The 20,000-nt window shown below is 38.9% G+C and overlaps 1 protein-coding gene and 1 long non-coding RNA gene across 11 annotated transcripts in view; one reads left to right on the forward strand and one right to left on the reverse strand.

The window, feature by feature from the left end:
* LOC138029763 (uncharacterized) overlaps positions 1-13,541 on the forward strand; it is a 43,646-nt gene extending 30,105 nt beyond the window's left edge. Inside the window, exon 3 of the long non-coding RNA XR_011128025.1 lies at positions 12,345-13,541. This is a non-coding gene — a long non-coding RNA (uncharacterized lncRNA). The remainder of the gene's footprint in view (positions 1-12,344) is intronic.
* LOC138018026 (D(1) dopamine receptor-like) overlaps positions 1-20,000 on the reverse strand; it is a 107,956-nt gene that overhangs the window by 42,875 nt on the left and 45,081 nt on the right. For 9 of the 10 annotated variants that reach the window (XM_068866455.1, XM_068865089.1, XM_068869967.1 and 6 more), the window contains one exon: positions 1,196-1,287. The gene's annotated coding sequence lies outside the window, so the exon portion shown is untranslated. Of the gene's footprint in view, positions 1-1,195; positions 1,288-13,547; positions 13,828-20,000 lie in introns of those variants that run through there. The other variant, XM_068870474.1, reaches the window with a different exon arrangement.

Consider the following 20,000-nt stretch of genomic DNA (forward strand, 5'->3'; position numbering starts at 1 on the left):
TTGGGCTAGGCTAAATCTATATATATCTTATTCTTAATTCAGCGAAGTTACTTGAACCGTAATAACTACTGATAAGCACTACAATACCTGAAAGCTAAAAAGTTCCAAATCAGTGCCTAGGTCTAATATAACAACTGTAGAGATACGAAAGCAATAGGCCGAGTTCGTTTTATCAGTATTCAGCTAGGAATGGCTGCGAGACTTTGTCTCACATGTCTCAAGGGAGATTTCTTAACCAAATAATACTCAAATTTAACTATAAAACCTCCTAGCCATGTGTGAATATTGATAACTCGAACGCATTTCTGCGTAGCCATTTGTAACAGCTACGCAGAATAGCTAGTGTTGGGGCATATTCCGCAATTTAGCCCAACAGTTATTCACAGAAAACAATTATCAGCGATCCGAATACAGCTGTATAATAACCGAGTTTTGTTCCTATTTTATGGTATTTCAAGGTCCCGCAGAAAGAACCAGGTGGATCAGAGTTATATAACGACGAAATGTTGCCTTCTAGTTAATGTTCCTGTTCCTGTTTTACTATCATATTTTCAAGGCAGTTTCCTTAATTGTGTACAAATTGTTTTTTTAATTGATAGCGTAATAACTATCAAAAAAGCGTTGATGGAAATTGAAAATGAATGCCGCTTGTTAATGCCAACTTTCACTTTCATTTACCTACCTAATTATACATGTTTCATACTATGAAGACATCACAATTTGCTGCAGAACATATTAATTGGAAAACACCTCAACTGCCATCCATATTCATGCATATTATTCCAGGCGGGGGCAGATGTAATGAAAACTGTCACTAGTAGTAATAATTGCTAAGTATGGGTATCATCGAAAAGAAGAGAAAATCAAGCGGACGACATTCACCAGAGCTTAAAATAACCCACAAAAGGGACAAAGAATCGCAAAATCCACACTGAATAGGTCGCATTTGTTCATTGGCGGTCGGTTTTTTTTTATATCTTGTCTGAGTACTTATAAATTTCTCTAATGCCGGCCAAAACTATTCAATCATTTGGAGCAAGTTTCAGAAATTTAAGCTTGCCAAGGTATTCTTGACTGGGATGAAACGAATAAATGTAAAACCGTGCATTTTTACTGCAATATGTTCATCGTCCTTCAATTGTCAAAGAATTCTTCATTCGCAAAAACAACTTAAATGCCACAGGGAAGAACTTACCTTTCACAAATTCTTTGCTTGGCGAGTTGTCCTTTGATGATGCACCGAGATAATCAGCGAAAGGTACGTTTAACTCACTTAGGTCTTTGATTCTAAGAAAGAAATAAATTCATATTTTTAAATTACAGACACAAAAATGAAAAATTGAATAGATAAGCACTCACACAAGGCCTTAATTGCAGGCATACTAAACTTAGATCAACTATTTTCCAATAGCAGATGATAGATTGACCAATAAACCAACAGAGTTGTCTCTAATGAACATTAGCCACCGAATCATTTAATTTCTTTAAGTTTGCAGAGCGTGATACAATTTTTACCCAGAAAAACAATACTGAAATCCAACCACAACGGGCCACCGCCTGTTTCAATGTCCCTTTTGCACTGGTCTACCTTCGTACTAAACGTTGCACAGGTACAAACGAATGGTGGCTTAGAGCTTTGATGGTACCACTCGTTTAATATTACCCCTACATAATGATTACAGAGACGACGAGCTGCGTTTTAAATTTAGAGAGAGAAAGTAAAGGGGTGTGTTGAGAGTGAGTGCCAAGAGGCCACTCCTTAAGGAAATAGAGAGGAATTAAAACCCCAGGAAATTCCTAACATCTTGAGGATCTTCATGCAAGCCTTGACAATGATACCATCGGCGACCTCGTAAGTGTACAAAATGAACCGACACAGCTGGCCAATACAGAATAAATCAGTTTTGTAGCGAATGCTAAATTGGCTCATAATGGATGTTTTAAAAGCACTGAGCTTAGTCTTTCTACCACTTTAAAAGGAAAGGTCATATTTGTCTTTATATGTTATGACCGCTTTAAATAGCCATAAAATGGCTATTTAAAGATATTTTGTGATGAAAAAGTACCCACAAAAATGATAGACCTTCGGGACAACAGAAAAAAATAAAGAGTTTTTTCTCCTTGGTAAATTGGGTCCGAGTTGCTCACGATTTGTTCATTTCAAGCTGTTAGAGTTTTAAAAATTGAACTACGCTTACAGGCTATCAGTTCATATACCTGCTGTACCCAATATGGTCAAGGAACGTGTCAGCAATAAAGCGAGCTGAAACATTTTTGCAGCTCTGAGAAAAAATGGCCGACAAAAGGCGTTTTGGACAGGAATTGTCCCAGGCAGAAATTATTCTACTCGGGCTTGCTGGATACAAAATGATTATAACCAAACCGGCGTATGTTATCTATCACGTCATTTCCAGCGCGCACAATTGTTAATTATTAAATTTTCAACCTCGGTTAATGCATTTCTCGTGCTCTGGTTGGTTTACTCAATCTCGGTTATCAACTAATATATCTTAGTCTGACCTCATATGGCAAATTATTGCGCTGAGTGTTGCTAAGCTAAAATTTTTTTCGCCGGAAAGCGAAATTTCTCTCTGAATAAAGCAAAAAAAAACAACAACTTTTTTGCGGAACGTTTGCATCAATTCCGAGTCGGACGTTTAGAAGTACGCAAGCAAAAAAGGTAAAAAGTGTTTTTGTGATGAGCCTGAGTCTGTCTAACAACCAGGTATTTCACAACATTGCATCTTCATCAAGTGTTTTTCGATTTTGCTCGGATTTCTCACTTTTTTCGCTTGTACTTCGAACGCCCAAACTTTTGGAGTTTAAGGAATTAAATAAAACATTTATTCCATTCGTGCTTGTTGGATATGAGACTGGTTATAGCCAACTCGACGCTATGCGCCTCGTTGGCTATTTACCATGTCGTATCCAACAAGCGCGAATGGAATAATTGTTAAATATTCTTTCTTCGTGGCGTTGACATTGCTGTAGCCGTCATAGCTTTTTAAAAATCCCTTTGCTCTTTGCGAAACTGCAATAAACGCCTTTCTAATTTACGCCTCTGATTTTACTGTAAAGGGGGCCAATTATTTGATTAATGGCATCTATATGATAAATTTCTGAAAACATAAAAGGTGTGCCGTGAAAAGCTTCTGTCCTTAGATTTATTCTTGTTATTTATTATAAGTGGTTTTATTTTTCTATTTTTTTTAGCCCTGTAAAGAATATATACTGACAAAAGAAAACAAGCATTTCCTGAATTTTGAAAAGAGACCGTTCAGTACATATTACGACCATGGAGAAAAGGCAGTTGGCACTGCCATTGGGGCAAGAACTTCTATGGTACAGTTGATATTCTGTAGCACCGAGCCGAAAAATAAAACGGTCGAATTATCCGCTGAACGCAATGATTTGATCGTCAGTAACTGACATGTGCAAAACTGATATTATAAAATAATGAAACATACTATCATAAAGGCGTGAACCTCAAAGATATTTAAAAATATATTCTTCGATTATGTTTTTTTCCCTACGTCTTTAAATTCGTGTTCATTTGACGTTAACAGTGCTTGACCTCCTTTTTTCAGAACAAAATATCATTCAATATAAGTAAAAGTTTGGATGACATTTCTCTTATGCGGAGAGCTTATATTTTGCTCGTAGGCTTAAAACCGATCGTTCAGTGAAAAACAGCGCAGAACGAACGTTTCAAGCGAATAGATGTCAAGAATACACCGTTCAGTAGAGTTATTTTAAGCTTTGTAATTGTTTAGGTGAATATTGCTCGAAGACCTTTTTTGTCTGTTTCTGCTACGATGAAAGATTTGAGGCAGTGACGCATTTGAAACAGAATAGCGAGTGAGCTCAGACGAGAAATCATGAGAAATCAAGTCTACAGCAAAAAGAATATATTTATCGCAATATTTAACGTACTAACACTTATAAAGTGCAATACTTTCCCGGCGATCACTTACGATTTCTTGCGTCAGCATAATTGAAGACATTTGAAAGTTTTCTTTTCCAAGGGAATCACCTTTAGTATTTACAATGCACTTACCAATTAAGCCGGAAAGTTGGGATGCAGCGACGAAATAGTGGATGGGAAAAATGAAACGAACAGTTGATGTCTTTATGCCAAGCCAAAAAATAATTGAAACAAACAGGGAATACAGACCATTTATATTGAAATGAAACGGCCAATTACAAAGACCTGCAGCTGCCTCTATACCTCAATAAAAAGCTATCAAGAACTTCAGCTACTAAAGCACTTTGGGCGTCCGTCACGACTCTTTGAATTTCACTCAGTTCAGTTTTCGGAATGTCTAAACTTATTCAGCTCGATCCTTGCAAAGATATTTGTAAATTTTCGTTCTCGTGAAAAAAATATGTTCATCTCCCCTTTTACAGAGCTCAAATAAACTTCCAATGGGAATCATTTAAGAGTCCTTTTGCTTGTTTCGTATCCTTGATATTTTTAGGAACTGAAATTTTGAAAACGATGATCGGCTACTGCACCCCGGTCTATTTATCGCCCCCTCTATATCACCGTTTAGAAACCGAGAAAATGATTCGAGAGCCTTGCAGCATTTGCCTGGCTATTCTCCTTCCGGGTTAGAAATAGCAGAATACACGGAATATCAATTCACAAAAGAACGCATATCCTGAAAACAGAATATTATTAGCGAAGGTGACCTATTGTATCTGCGCATGCGTCAGATGCGTTGGCATGGCGACTGAAAGAGGTTTTCGGAAAGTTTGGAACGCGAGATGTTGAAATGTGGCCATAAATACCAGTTTTTTGGCGGTTCCACGATTTTTCGGTTTTATTCCGGCATTTGCCTTAAGGACAAGATGACGATGAATTTTCTGTACTTGTGAGTGCTTTGCGTAGTGCAGGACGGCGGCGTAAACATGCTCGGATACAAGGGTTTGTCGAGGAAACCAATAAATGCCACAGTCATTTCTTTTGGCCAGGCAAGTGCTGTCCTTACTCAAGTCGTTTTTGAAATCAATTTGAAAGGTACAATTTTAACATAGCAAAACGAATAAGTACGCTCACTCTTACGACCTGGGCGAACGAAAGCAAGGTTTGATCAGAGCTAGTGGACGAGAGTTGAAAAGTTCATAGCTCAGGAGAGTCGATGAGAGTGATCGAAAATTGGCCAAACGAGAGCGAGAGTTAACGAGAGTTTTGTCAAGAGTTTAATATCTGACCTGACCTGCTAATTGCCCTTTCTCGCAGTCGGAGACTGAATTACTAAGGGCACAGCTCAACGAGGTCGGACCGAAGGAGCTGTGCTGCCGGCTAGGCGCTGGGCCCCTGAACACGACCCATGTATGACCTCGGAGCACAGCACCACAGCCTGATGGAATAGGCCGGGAGTCGATTTTGAGGAGGGAGGAAAACCGGAATACCCGGAGAAAAACCCTCGGAGTCAGATTGAGATCGACTGAAACTCAGCCCACAGTTTCACAGGCAAACAAAAGTGAGAGCCTGGGAACCACTCTAGCAAAAATTTGGTTTTATCAACGGAGTTGATAAAGTAAATTGGCCACCGTACAGGGATCATTCTAAAAGTTGACGTTTCGAGCGTTAGCCCTTCGTCAAAGCGAATCGAGGAATTGCGGCTTACGTGTAGTTTTTATAGTAGAGTAGGAGCTACGCTATTGGTGGTAACATGGCAACGTGAAAAATAGGAATATATTAGTTAAATGAAAAGCGTTCGTTAATACCGTGAGGATTAAGGGTGCCGATTTGGAAGATGAATTTTGTTCCAGATTCTTGCGACTTTCCGTCGTACCTAGATGTAGGGAATAGCCGCAGATAGCCACGTGTTTTTTACTACTTCCCCACCGACGCAGCGCCACAGTTTCTTTAAAAACTACCCCCTTCACTCTAGCAAAACCCTTTTTAAGTGGAAATATGGCGACTAGCCCGCCGGTATATTCAGCTAGCCAGACCGGTAAAATGAATTTTGCGCGCAAACGAAAAGCTTCTGCATGTTTATTTCTAATGCTTGTTTTTAATGAGAAAGAAGGGGATATTTATCCGAAAGGTGGATAAAACTGGTTAAAACGTTGTTGCGAGAAGGGTAACTTGCCTTGTATAAGTCGATTTAGCCAGACCGGTAAAATGAATTTTGCGCGCAAACGAAAATCTTCTGCATGTTTATTTCTAATGCTTGTTTTTAATGAGAAAGAAGGGGATATTTATCCGAAAGGTGGATAAAACTGGTTAAAACGTTGTTGCGAGAAGGGTAACTTGCCTTGTATAAGTCGATTTAGCCAGACCGGTAAAATGAATTTTGCGCGCAAACGAAAAGCTTCTGCATGTTTATTTCTAATGCTTGTTTTTAATGAGAAAGAAGGGGATATTTATCCGAAAGGTGGATAAAACTGGTTAAGACGTTGTTGCGAGAAGGGTAACTTGCCTTGTATAAGTCGAGTAGTGCAAAAGCTTCCCGTGACTCGGTAACACGTTAGCGGGTTAATTTCATAATTCTCCCGGTATAGAGGTTTTGCACGGCAGTCATGTTGCATGGCAGGAACAATGAAAATGTTTTGCACTAAAAAGAACATTTGCTTTAAGAAAACAAATCACAGCGAACGACGGACACATGTATAGAGACCCCAGGCCGCACAAGGTCACGTAATCTATATGCTTTATTTTCACATGTGAAAAAAGCCTATACAAAGAATGAGAATGGCATACAGCTCTTTCACGTGTTGAAGTATAAAGAATCAACGATAGCGTAAAGGCCTTTCCAAGCCACTCGTGCATCTCGTGCAAATCGTACTTTGTTATTGAACCACACAGTGACCAAATGAGACCTATTTATTGATATCGTACTTAGATTTAAAAAAAAAATTGTAAGTGAATTTTTCCGTTGCTGTTAAATATGCATTTGGTTTTATTGTTAGTGAGTTTTTATTTCTAATTTGCGTGCAGAAAACTATTTCAATGAAAATTCTCGTCTTATGTGTAATAAACAGCTTGTCGTTTGTGTCAAAGACCCTCACTCACTCGTACCCCGCTCGATGAGGTTTTTGACACAAACAACTCGTGAATAAAACCCCGTACGTCGCAGTATCTATGACGTTAACTATATCGACGTTATCAATACGTCCGATGTCTAACAGGATGGGGGCGTGGTAGACCTTTATAGATTGTAATTTTTGGCATAATTTGAGGAAACTAGCACATTTTTTGCTGATTTTTGAAAAGTAGCACTGCTACTATAATCGCTATATATTGATAAGTCTGAGACCATTTCCGGTCAATGTCTTACCCGCATTCGCAGATCACTTGCAAGTTAGCGTGATGATACAGTACAATAATCGCTGATAAACTTCATGAAAATAACGGTGTGTATCAGACATAAAGACACATGCATATATATCGTATAAGTGCGCACAGTTATTTTTTTAAAGTATAGTATTAGGTTACCGTAGTTGTGTTTTCCATGAAAATCGTTGTTAAAATATGTGCACATTGTCCCAGACACATAGAGATACATGATTGCCATCATAAAGTGTTTCCATTAAAGAATACGATACATTTTTGGGCTTACTTTGCTTATTTTAATTTGCAAAGGGAAAAACGTGCATAATTTGTAGCGTAATTTGGGCAAAAAATAGGCATGATATGCTACTTTTACTGGCTCAAGCTATAAATAGGGCCTGGATCTGCCTCCTGAAATGGCCATTTGGTTTACGATCACCTGACCGATATTTAACTCAAACATTCGACTGATGAAGAAGCCATTATAACGTCTCAATATATCTCTCTTTAAATACTGACTGCTCTGAGTCGATAATTTTTTGGATCAACAAAAATGGAAGTTCGTCAATCTTCAAGTGACCTGCCGGCCATAAAAAAAAGTCATCAAATGCTTTCAAAATTCATTTAGACCGCCGAGAATGAACAAATCGCATGTGGTTCAGCGTAATCTCTACTCTTATCAACAACGATATTCGTCATCACAGTGATGGCCAAACTGTTGTGGACTCACGAGGCGCAGACAACGCTGAACCACTTTTCACCACAATTACTTGTAATGTCGCAATCTGATTGGCTAATTTGTCGTTGTCGATAAGAGTCTAGACAACGCGTCAAGCGTCAAGCTCGCGTCAATGTGTCACGCCAATCAGGAACGCTCATTTTGGAAAATAAACCAATCATGTTGCGAGAATGTTATAGACAACGCTTGCTCTTTCTTTGAGTTATGATCTTGCTCTCGCTCTGAAATAAACATTTTCTTAAGCGTTGAATAAAAGGAATGGAAATAAACTTTATTTGAGTGCCTAGTCGTTCTAGCGCTGGAGTACTAATTGGGGACACTGTACGATGAAATCAACAATTAATGAAAATCAAGTCAAATAGTTAGTTTTTAGGAGAACCCGGAGAAAACCTATCGGTGCGGAGAAGAGAACCAACAAACTCAACCCACATATGACGCTGAGTCTGGGAATCGAACCCGAGCCACATTGGTGGTAGTCCAGTGCTCTCACCACTGCACCATCCCTGAATATTGAATATTGTGGTAAAAAAAAAACAATCGAATGTGGTTCAGCCTTGTCTGTACTCTTATCGACAACGATATTCGTCATCATAGTGGTCAAAATTTGTTGTGGACTCACGAGGCGCACAACATATTAACCACTGTGATGACGAATATCGCTATCGATAAGAGTACAGACAACGCTGAACCACATTCGATTTGTTAATTTACCGCTATATTCAACGTCAAATAAAATGTTTATTTCAGAGCGTCACCAAGAACATGAACTGAACAAAGAAAGAGCAAGCGTTGTCTATAACTTTCCAGCAATCTGATTGGTCTATTCCCCAAAGTGAGTTTTTCTGATTGGTTATTACAACAAGAGAAAGTTGACGCGAGCAGCGTTGTCTAGACTCTTATAGAAAACGTCGAATTAATTAACCAATCAGACTGCAACATTACAACCAATTGTGGTAAAATATTTTATGACAAGAAGCGGCCTGACGTTTGCTTTCGGCTGTAAAGCCTGGTTTTCAGCAGCGACGCTTATGCTAGTGAAAACAAAACGTCGGTGTATTCCGTAAGCATAAAAATCATCAACGGCATCCGCCATTTTTTTTAAATGCGCAGACGCGGGGATCTGAAATGAGTGCTTTGATTGGCCAGACTTTCCTTGTGCTTATGCTGTGCTTCGCAAGCACAAGGAAAAGGAAAAAAGATTGACCCTTGTGCTTTGTGCTTATGCGTGCGTCAACCCCGTTTTCACGGTTAAATAACTAAGCGCTTTTATGCTTGCGCTTTGTGCTTGCGTCGCTAGTGAAAATCAGGCTTCATAGTTGTCCTAATTCCATTGAATAAAAATACTGTCAAAAGTTTGACATAAAACTGGACATCCTCAGTCTGTTTGGCGTATGTTTCAAGAGCCTAAACCGCTATTCTTTTGACCTGGCCACAAATTTCTCACTAACTGACCAATAAGGTGTCTTATTATATGATTAGCTCCGTGAGCGGGCAAGATGAGCCAAATCCCGCGCTGTGATTGGTTACCCGAGCGAGCAAGATGGAGCTATTTTGCCCACTCGGGACTTCTTGCTTGGTTCCGCAAGATCAAAGATCATTTTTTGGTGTTTTATCCCATACAATAAATCCTTTATTGACCAAGCTTGTTCGTGTCAAGATGGCTGGATATTGGCCTCGTTACTTGGCCAATATCCAGCCATCATGACCTCACGCTTGGTCTTTGAAATAGCCACGCAGCGTGACACTCAACTTAAATTGGTTTCAAATAGTTTTCATGAGGACAGGGCCAAATATAGGGGACTCACACTCCCTTGATTAATATATCAAACAAAATGTGGAAATATTTCCTCAAGGAGTTTGTCAACTAAAATCCATATTTCAACGAGTTTCCATTTCCGAAATAAAATTTTCGATTTCTTAGTGGAAGAGTTCTTGTTTTGTTTGAAATCCAGGTAATATGATCCGGGTATTTTCCAATTGAGACACCCCGAACCCTTTCATTTGCCGTCTTCCTGGGTTTGATGTGTAAAGGCAACATTGGTTTCTGATAATCGATGAAAATCCGGTGAGACGAGCAACATAATCCTGCAAAATTTAGCGCCATGTGACATCGTAGCCCTGTTGTGCATCGAAGAGAGAGGTTTTTCACTTTACCATCCGGTGCGATCACAAAATTACTTGACTGTTGCTGTAAATTGTGTTCGAGCACTATTCCTCTTTTTCGCAACGAAATTCTGTTGCCTGCACCGTTCACATTTAAACTTACGCACTACAAAATCGAGATAAATAGTATCTGATTCATTGACTTAAGCCAAGTCTCCTCTTTCGTAAACAAAGATTTGAGGAGTGAAACCTCGTGGGAATATCTCCAGAAAAGGACAATTGTAAAACAGATGTGTCCGTTGTGTTCTTTTGAATGGAAACTAATTTCAAGTTTGAAACTGACTGAAAAGGCTCAGCAGTCTTTTAAAAACGGAACTATTGATGCAGAAAAATGCTTTTTATATTTACAGTAGCGTTCTTTGTTAAAGCCTGGCCAGTGTGCACTAATTTCAAAGTTTGGAAAAAATCAAACACATTCTCGGTAAACATCCACAAAAAAATGTTTGCCTTATAAAAGAACGTATATTAAATGAATGTAAATTATTCTTTTGGAGTTTCTTTCCTTCCTCCTGCAATCGTATTGTGGCTTAGCAAAACAAAAGAATTAAGAAACTAATTTCTTGTACCGAATATTTTTTTAACCGTTAAGCAAGCCGAGGAAAACAAAATAGCGCACGTTTTCAAAAAAATCCAAAATTGCGAGAATACTTTTTTGTCAAGAAATTGTCGAAATTTCATTTTTTCATAATTAAGTAAAGAAGAGGGTCAATTTCACGGCCCAATAGCAAAGCCGATCTTAATCAACTGTCATAAAATGTGTTTTAAAATGTCTCAAGTGTTTTCATGTGTTTGCACACGAATACAGATTTGTAATTTTGGAAAATGGTCTTCTTTCCTTTAGCAAACGGCAAGGCAGAACGTTTCCTCCTTACGAACCACAAATTGAGTGCATTCTTTTAACTTTACCACGGTCATTTTTTCATGATACAAAAAGTCAAGCTTTTAATAACTTTGTTACTGATCCCAGCTGTTTTTTTGTCATCTTGTCCGATGTATGCTTGTCGCTTTAGTTACTGCATATAGATTAGGGACTGTGCAATAATTATCAGGAGGGGGGCCCTAAAACCAGAGAGGGGTAGGGGGGGGGGGGGGGGGCCTTAAGTTAAAATAATGGAAAGGAGGGGGGGCTCTACATTAGATTTCTCAAGTAAGTTGAGGGGGGGTCTTAATTAAATTTCACAAATTCGATAATGAATAAATAAACATTTTCCAAATAGACAGATGCCACGCCTTTGACTATCCATAACGTCTAAATATTGCATCAACATAAACACATGCTTGAACTTATTTAGAATGTCAACATAATTATGATAGATTGAAACAATCGCTCATGCACAGAAGTCACAAACCACGTTGTGAGCTTTGCCAATAAAACATTTGGCATTTAAGAGGTCCGGCAGACATGCCAGGTCTGTTCTTGATTTAAACAGCGAGAGGGTTTCTAGGTCTACAGTTTCTAGCTGAGGAATGCCACATACTTCTGTTTCATAGTTGTCATCAATGGGTTCACCTCCCAAAGACCGAAAAATTATACAGGTTCGGATCCTACGGCTTTCTGAGGCAGCAATCCTCTTCTTCTCCCTTTTTTTCTTCTGTTCCTTCTTTTTTCTTGATTTGGATGCTTTAGATTTGGCACCAATAGGAAATGTCACTTTTTATTCACATCATAATTTTGAGAGAACGTGAGGGGGGGTCAGAGCTAATCTTGACGCTGCTGGAGGGGGGACCTATCTAATTTTTCCTTTGGTGAAGCTCATTTTAGGACCCCCCTTCCTGATAATTATTGCACAGTCCCTTATGAAAATGACAACTATTCGTTAATATTTACCACTGGAAGGGGAGGCAGTTAGGCTGAAATACATAAGTTAATAGATCTTAATAGATGAGATGAATAGAATCTGAATATCTCCTCCATCTTCCCCTATTCGCATTATCTTCTCTTTGTAGCATGTAGGTGGTATGTCTTCTCAGCCTTCTAATTAGCCTGCCTATTTGCTGGTAGCACAGCCTATGTGTTTTGGATTGGTATTTTACTTTGATTGTTTTTGTTTTAACTAGCATATAAAAGAACATGTGTCATCTTGATATGCAGTATTTATTGCAAGAAAAAAACCGAACTCTCCAACCGGCGATCATATCTTCCTCTTTGTATTTTCTCAGAGTCATAGTCTTCTCTTGAAATACCAAGCAGACGCGTGATCGAAGATTACAAACACTGAGCAAGTCATCGTAGAACATTTGTACAAACCTAATATGTCCCACTGACTTCAAGTTCGGATGCTACTACTTAAGTACACCAGACTGGTGGGACCTGGTCCATTAATTTGACCCGCTGGCCTCAGCTAAGTAACGTACGGATGTTCCGCCGTGCTGTTGGCGCTAACTCAACAAATGCTGGCGTTTTTGCGGGAAACAGTCTACCACACAACGCAACTAAAGGAAGCGTTTTGATCTGCCTGACTCCGACATGGGGCCCGTTTCTCGAAAGTCCCAACAACTTTTCGGGCGCGAAAAGCCATTTGTGAAACTGCCAACCGCTTGTTTTGGAAAGCCGATCTTTTAACATGTTTTTAAGGTAACAAAAAGAAAAAGGACTGTGAAGTTTGACGACTTAAATCTTCTCCGTTCTTGAGATACAAACCGGGAATTTTGACAAAAGAAAAGTTTCGGGACTTTCGAGAAACGGGCCCCATATGGTACCGGTCAGTTTTATCTCGGAACTGAGTTAACATATCAAGGGGTCGAGGTTATTGATATCTTTTTCAAAAAAAAGAAAAGTTCTCTTGAAAAAATATCATCTAGACTGGCCGATTTACAAGGAAATCACTTTGGTCAGAACAGCTGACCATGTTAACGACGTTTATATTTAGTCTTACATGTCACTTGCATTTTCATTTAATGTTCCTTTTTTGTTTACTTTTTTCGTACGTTTATTGACATGTTGTCGCCGTTAAGAAAGAGAATATGACAGGAAAATAATGAAAAGATCTCAAAAATGGCAAATACAAGTCGTATACAAAGAGGACGGCAGAGGAAAGAGAAAAAAAACTCAGGAAGTAGGTTTGAAAGACCAATGACCTCGCTCACGTTGTATGTTACATAAAGTTTGATTTATAGCCTAATCATCTTCGCCTCTTTTGTACAAAACTGCAAATTAAACGACTAGCAAATTCGAGCATTAAGTAAGGAGAATATTAAGAAACCACACCGCTGCAAGGCTAACGGCAAACTATTCGTTTACGAGAATAAGTGTGCAGGTTTTGAAAGAGTCTTCAGATAAAACTGATAATGATATTGCTACAGTGAAGCAAAAAGACAGCGCTAAACACGAATCAAAGCACGGTATACATCTAATATACTCGCCTTTCCAAACGCATACAATACTTTAAGCTCTACTGCATCAGCTACCAACACCTAGCCCACGCTCTCCGGATTAGCCAACAATCAATGTCTGAAAGATCGATAAAAAAACTGAAAACGCTTCTCTTTACAAAAATAGCAGGACTCTGGAACTCGTGAAAGCAAAATGATCACTGAGGAAAACGGATCAACGCTTTTATCTTGCTAGGATGAACCACGGGTAAGCTACACTTATGCCAAGACTGACGTCAGTTCTTATGAATATTTAAAACGTATAAAATGAAAAACAACCACTCTAAAACAGCTGAGCTGATAATCGTGAACATGCAAGCATTATTTTAACGTGTATTGGACGGTTACTGTGCCTCAAGATCTCACAAGTCTTGACATTCAAACCTGAATCATCAGTGACATCTTATCTTCTTGTGCAGTTTGTTTTACCTTCGAATCTGCTTATTTGTTCAGCCGGTCATTTCTTGCAAAAGGAACTAACACGCCTGTATTGTGACACATAAGAAGGACGGAGCTCGAGAAAAGATCTTTCTTAGGTTGCAACTCTATGTGGATGATATTTACGCTACACGTGGGAAGTTACTGAAAACAACTTAACCAACAAGAAAAACGGCAGAACTTAAATCGTAAAATAGTCAGAAAGTTCAGTACGGGCCAGCGCCTTCCTTTCTGCTGCTTTGCCGAAACCAGAAAGTCATGACCTTGAAGCGTTTAACTCTGCTTTAGAGCTGGGGGTTTTTGACTTTAAAAGTCTCCTTAATTGGATCGATGTAACGTAGCTCCCGCATTTTCCTGCGTGCGCAGCCTCGATCTTATTTTAGTCCATATTTGGGCATAAAATTTGGAAAAGAGTTGCAAGTTACATGCTTCAAGGTCATGTGCTTCTAACGAAATTTCGAGTGACTAGTAAGGCGCAGTTACAATGAAAAATCGCTCTGTCACAAGTTGTCTCTCAATTTTTTTTTTTTTTTTTGGGTGGGGGGGGGGGGAGTTCTCACGTGATGAGTGAAGTTGCTCCACAACTTGTCTCGTTTTCTATGATCACATGAGGTCTAGGAGGCATTCTGATTGGCTGATGCCCCATGAAGTTAAAATAAATTTCAGTAACTGGCAAGTACGGTGGCAACGATCATAATTTGTGGAATTATACAAAGGAACAATTTTGGGTGACACATACGTGCTTCCCTGAGGTGACTTGGTATATGGTGATGATATATAATCTAAATTTCATGGTGTTTCACAAATCCCCGAGCGCTACTTGGTATCCATTTTTATTTCCATTATATGCCGTACGTGGGAGTTACAGCGTTAGCTAATTATTGTTACAAGAAACGGGAGCTTGAAAACTCATCATTTTCCTTGGAAAAACTGCAACTTAAAATTGGCAAGTGCGAACATGCATATGGATTTAGCGCTGTGTGTGCATCTTCAAACTCGACGACCAAAACAAAATCGCTACTTTTTATCCTTGCCTAACGCGATATTTGAAACGTGGAAATATTTCCTCACGGAGTTTGTCAACTGAAATCCATATTTCAACGAGTTTCCATTTCCGAAATAAAATTATCGATTTCTTAGTGGAAGAGTTCTTGTTTTGTTTGAAATCCAGGTAATATGATCCGGGTATTTTCCAATTGAGACACCCCGAACCCTTTCATTTGCCGTCTTCCTGGGTTTGATGTGTAAAGGCAACATTGGTTTCTGATAATCGATGAAAATCCGGTGAGACGAGCACCATAATCCTGCAAAATTTAGCGCCATATGACATCGTAGTCCTGTTGTGCATCGAAGAGAGAGGTTTCTCACTTTACCATCCCGTGCGATCACAAAATTACTTGACTGTTGCTGTAAATTGTGTTCGAGCACTATTCCTCTTTTTCGCAACGAAATTCTGTTGCCTGCACCGTTCAGATTTAAACTTACGCACTACAAAATCGAGATAAATAGTATCTGATTCATTGACTTAAGCCAAGTCTCCTCTTTCGCAAACAAAGATTTGAGTAGTGAAACCTCGTGGGAATATCTCCATAAAAGGACAATTGTAAAACAGATGTGTCCGTTGTGTTCTTTTGAATGGGAACTAATTTCAAGTTTGAAACTGACTGAAAAGGCTCAGCAGTCTTTTAAAAATTGAACTATCGGTGCAGTTTTTAACAATAGCAGAAAACAGTAGCGTTTTTTGTTAAAGCCTGGCCAGTGTGCACAAATTTCAAAGTTTGGAAAAAATCAAACACATTCTCGGTAAACATCCACAAAAAAATGTTTGCCTTATAAATGAACGTATATTAAATGATGGTAAATTATTCTTTTGGAGTTTCTTTCCTTCCTCCTGCAATCGTATTGTGGCTTAGCAAAACAAAAGAATTAAGAAACTAATTTCTTGTACCGAATATTTTTTTAACCGTTAAGCAAGCCGAGGAAAACAAAATAGCGTACGTTTTCAAAAAAATCCAAAATTGGGAGAATACTTTTTTGTCAAGAAATTGTCGACATTTCATTTTTTCATAATTAAGTAAAGAAGAGGGGCAATTTCACGACCCAATAGCAAAGCCGATCTTAATCAACTGTCATAAAATGTGTTTTAAAATGTCTCAAGTGTTTTCATGTGTTTGCACACGAGTACAGATTTGTAATTTTAGAAAATGGCCTTCTTTCCTTTAGCAATGGCAAGGCAGAACGTTTCCTCCTTACGAATCACAAATTGAGTGCATTCTTTTAACTTTACCACGGACATTTTTTCATGATACAAAAAGTCAAGATGTTAATAACTTTATTACTGATCCCAGCTGTTTTTTTGTCATCCTGTCCGATGTATGCTTGTCGCTTTAATTACTGCATATAGATTATGAAAATGGCAACTATTCGTTAATATTTACTACTGGAAGGGGAGGCAGTTAGGCTGAAATACATACGTTAATAGATCTTAATAGATGAGATGAATAGAATCTGAATATCTCCTCCATCTTCCCCTATTCGCATTATCTTCTCTTTGTAGCATGTAGGTGGTATCTCTTCTCAGCCTTCTAATTAGCCTGGCTATTTGCAGGTAGCGCAGCCTATGTGTTTTGGATTGGTATTTGACTTGGATTGTTTTTGTTTTAACTAGCATATAAAAGAACATGTGTCATCTTGATATGCAGTATTTATTGCAAGAAAAAAACCGAACTCTCCAACCGGCGATCATATCTTCCTCTTTGTAGTTTCTCAGAGTCATAGTCTTCTTTTGAAATACCAAGCAGACGCGTGATCGCAGATTACAAACATTGAGCAAGTCATCGTAGAACATTTGTACAAACCTAATATGTCCCACTGACTTTAAGTTCGGATGCTGCTACTTAATAAGTACACCAGACTGGTGGGACCTGGTCCATTACTTTGACCCGCTGGCCTCAGCTAAGTAACGTACGGATGTTCCGCCGTGCTGTTGGCGCTAACACAGCAAATGCTGGCGTTTTTGCGGGAAACAGTCTACCACACAACGCAACTATTAAAAGGAAGCGTTTTGATCTGCCTGACTCCGACATGGGGCCCGTTTCTTGAAAGTCCCAACAACTTTTCGGGCGCAAAAAGTCATTTGTGAAACTGCCAACCGCTTGTTTTGGAAAGCCAATCTTTTAACATGTTTTTAAGGTAACAAAAAGAAAAAGGACTGTGAAGTTTGACGACTTAAATCTTCTCCGTTCTTGAGATACAAACGGAATTGTGACAACTGTAAAGTTTTGGGACTTTCGAGAAACGGGCCCCATATGGTCAGTTTCATCTCGGAACTGAGTTAACATATCAAGGGGTCGAGGTTATTGATATCTTTTTCAAAAAAAAGAAAAGTTCTCTTGAAAAAATATTATCTAGACTGGCCGATTTACAAGGAAATCACTTTGGTCAGAATAGCTGACCATGTTAACGACGTTTGTTCTTAGTCTTACATGTCACTTGCATTTTCATTTTTTTCAATGTCCCTTTTTGTTTTCTTTTTTCGTACGTTTATTGAAATGTTGTTGCCGTTAAGAAAGAGAATATGACAGGAAAATAATGAAAAGATCTCAAAAATCGCAAATATAAGTCATATACAAAGAGGACGGCAGAGGAAAGAGAAAAAAAACTCAGGAAGTAGGTTTGAAAGACCAATGACCTCGCTCACGTTATATGTTACATAAAGGTTGATTTATAGCCTTATCATCTTCACCTCTTTTGTACAAAACTGCAAATTAAACGACTAGCAAATTCGAGCATTAAGTAAGGAGAATATTAAGAAACCACACCGCTGCAAGGCTAACGGCAAACTATTCGTTTGTGAGAATAAGTGATAAATCTGATAATGACATTGCTACAGTCAAGCAAAAAGACAGCGCTAAACACGGATCAAAGCACGGTATACATCTATATACTCGCCTTTTCAAACGCATGCAATGCTTTAAGCTCTACTGCATCAGCTACCAACACCTAGCCCACGCTGTCCGGATTAGCCAACAATCAATGTCTGATAGATCGATAAAGAAGCTGAAAAGGTTTGTCTTTACAAAAATAGCAGGACTCTGGAACTTGTGAAACTGAGCAAAATGATCAGAAAACCGGATCAACGCTTTTCTCTTGCAAGGATGAACCGCGGGTAAGCAGCACTTATGCCAAGACTGACGTCAGTTCTTATGAATATTTAAAACGTATAAAATGGAAAACAACCACTCTAAACAGCTGAGCTGATAATCGTGAACATGCAAGCATTATTTTAACGTGTATTGGACGGTTACAGTGCCTCGAGATCTCACAAGTCTTGACATTCAAACCTGAATCATATTTTATCTTCTTGTGCAGTTTGTTTTACCTTCGAATCGAATTATTTTTTCAGCCGTTCAGTTCTTGCAAATTAAAGGGATTAGAACTAACACGCCTGTATTTTGACATATAAGAAGGACGGAGCTCGAGAAAAGACCTTTCTTAGGTTGCAACTCTATCTGGATGATATTTACGCTACATGTGGGAAGTTACTGAAAACAACTCAACAAACAAGAAAAACGGCAGAACTTAAATCGTAAAATAGTCAGAAAGTTCAGTACGGGCCAGCGCCTTCCTTTCTGCTGCTTTGCCGAAACCAGAAAGTCGTGACCTTGAAGCGTTTAACTCCGCAGCTTCAGAGCTGGGGTTTTTTGAGTTTAAAAGTCTCCTTATTTGGATGTAACGTAGCTCGCTCATTTTCCTGCGTGTGCAGCCTCGGTCTTATTTTAGTCCATATTTGGGCATAAAATTTGGAAAAGAGTTGTTAGTTACATGCTTCAAGGTCACGTGCTTCTGCCGAAACAATTTGTGAAGAAATGGTCTCATGAATCGGTAAAAAAATTGAATTGGTTTGATCTGCAATACGAGTGACTAGTAAGGCGCAGTTACACTGAAAAATCGCTCTGTCACAAGTTGTCTTGCAAGTTTTATTTTTTTTTTTGGGGGGGGGGGTGGGGGGAGTTCTCACGTGATGAGTCAAGTTGCTCCACAGGGTCTTTATTGAGCAAAGTTTCTTGCAACTTGTCTCGTTTTGTGATCACATGAGGTCTACGAGGCATTCTGATTGGCTGATGCCCCATGATGTTAAAATAAATTTCAGTAATTGGCAAGTACGATGGCAACGATCATAATTTGTGGAATTATAAAAAGGAACAATTTTGGGTGACACATACGTGCTTCCCTGAGGTGACTTGGTATATGGTAATGATCTATCATCTCAATTTCATGGTGTTTCACAATTCCCTGAGCGCTACTTTTTATCCTTTTTTTATTTCCATTACATGCCCTACGTGGGTGTTACAGCGTTAGCTAATTATTGTTACAAGAAACGGGAGCTTGAAAACTCATCATTTTCCTTGGAAAAATTGCAACTTAAAATTGGCAAGTGCGAACATGCATATGCATTTAGTGCGGTGTGCGCATCTTCAAACTCGACGACCAAAACACAATCGCTACTTTTTATCCTTGCCTAACTCGATATTTGAAACGTGATCTAACAAATGGCAGCGTCAGACGAACATAATACATCTTTCTTGTATTTTTCCTTCACACCTGCTCACGCAAAATAATTATTTTTTAACCTTTTCATTTATTGCACGTAAACACTATCGAAAAATATATCGCAGAGGACGTGGAACACGTCGATAAATTTCCCACTCGTTCTATAAGGTGTGTCAGGCTATGTGCGTGTTTCGATCTTAAGGTTTGGCAAACGTGTGTTTTGCCGTTTCCACCGCGAAACTTTCGCAACGAAAAACGGTAAGCCGGCGACAGTGACAATAAAGTGATCAAATATAGGCGAGCTGACATGACGTCACGAGTATGAAGTTGCACCCTGTGCCTTTTGAAAATTTATTTTAAACCCAGGCCTCGATCGTGAGACAAATTGTATACTTTACGCAATTTGTTTTCCATTTGTTTTCCTTTTCCCTTTGTTAAGTCTACAGAAAATTT

The sequence above is a fragment of the Montipora capricornis genome, chromosome 1, assembly GCF_036669925.1.
Source record: "Montipora capricornis isolate CH-2021 chromosome 1, ASM3666992v2, whole genome shotgun sequence".
NCBI lineage: Eukaryota > Metazoa > Cnidaria > Anthozoa > Scleractinia > Acroporidae > Montipora > Montipora capricornis.